This window comes from Taudactylus pleione, unplaced genomic scaffold (assembly GCF_031769625.1).
Source record: "Taudactylus pleione unplaced genomic scaffold, aTauple2 ptg000306l, whole genome shotgun sequence".
Lineage (NCBI taxonomy): Eukaryota > Metazoa > Chordata > Amphibia > Anura > Myobatrachidae > Taudactylus > Taudactylus pleione.
Genome location: NW_028284707.1, coordinates 2,860,385 through 2,862,044, shown reverse-complemented (window position 1 = coordinate 2,862,044; position 1,660 = coordinate 2,860,385).

Genomic DNA, 1,660 nt, shown 5'->3' with positions numbered 1-1,660 from the left:
TAACCTGGTTACCTGGCTGGGGGTTTAATCTGCTGCTGCTACGTATGGTATTAACAACTTCCTCTACGGGTGCAGAGTGTGTTAACACTTCCCTTGCTGTTACCGATGCAGATGGCGGCACCACCCGTGATTGTGGTGATGCAGCATCTATCATTTGCACAGCATGGGAAATGGCAGACATTACAATAGGCTCATCATCCATATCATAAACATTTTCTTTATAATTGTTTAAGAGAGGATACAAGTTGCTTGTTACATTTTTATGTTTTTTTTTTACATTGACTGCACCTACATCCCCATCCGCATAGGGCGGCGGTGGTACGCGTGAACCATCTGTACTACCTTCTGCGACACTACCTTGCAGTGCGTGGTGCTTATTCATATATTTGCAATTATGTGTAACCAATACCTCTAAATCTCTATTATTATGTAGGATTTAAGTATTGTTTTTGCTGCAGTGTGCTGGAGGGCAAATCTCTCTTTTTTTCAGTGCGTGCGCACTATCAAGCGATGCGTCCGCAGCGCTATTTAGCGTCACCGGCGCATTGCCCGAGACTGTGCCCGCGATGCCTGTTTGCGTCGTGGGTACATTCTTCAGCCACATTTCTCCCTCGTGCTGCCACAGTTTTAAACATTCAAAATATTTTACCTTATTCTCTCGGGAGCGCATCAAACTGATATGATCCTGGACATTGTCTAACAAATTTTTATCAAAACTACCAATTCTGGGAAATGGTCTAACACTCTTCCTCGTCACATTAAACCATAAATTGCAATACCTTATTGCATAAGTGCCGTACTTAGTATGCATAATACGACGGGCCGATCCAATCGGAGCCTCCATTAGCAGCACATCATTGCCTAACATCTCTACTGTTTGCGTGGCTCTCATTCTGAGACAACTCCTACGCTTTTCAATAAAGATTTAAGCCGGTGAAAGACAATCAAGACACTTTCACTTACCTGTGGACGATTTAAGTCGGCGGCGCCCACACACATGGATAAGATTTAGTAAGGCAACTTCCACACCTGGATAAGATTTGAAAAAGGCAACTTCCACAACCGGATAAGATTTAGTAAGGCAACTTTTAAACCTATGAGAGTTTATATGTCGGCTACTCTCATGCACCTCTATACAACAAAGACAACATGTACACCTGCTACTGTGTATAGAACGGTAAAGCTGCTTACCGAGCGGCTAGGCTAACCCTTGCACCTAGCCCTTAAGGATCATATGATACCCTTAACTTTGTTCAACAAGTATTCACTGTTACACACTTTTTTTCCTGCGCAGAAAAATACACGTTTAACCCAGATATTGGTAATAAAAAAAAATGTAAACCTCAATGGCTTTGTTCAAACACATGGCAGCACAACCAGAAGTACGTATACGCTGTTGTGCGACCAGTCGCATACACAATAATGCGACTACCACACAACCGTATAATGACTTTTTAACTGCATACGCAAAAATGCGTCTCAGCCACGTATTCAATACTGCGGCACCCCTCTAAACGTAAGGTTCTATCAACAGAGGAAAAAAACTTTTTTCCTCTCTTGTCCCTGGATTCTGATCAGCGCTTCCTCTACACAATAACCGGCAGTACGCTCTCAGCAACACTGTGGTAATGAAAGACTAATGCGTCTCTCAAAAGGTGCC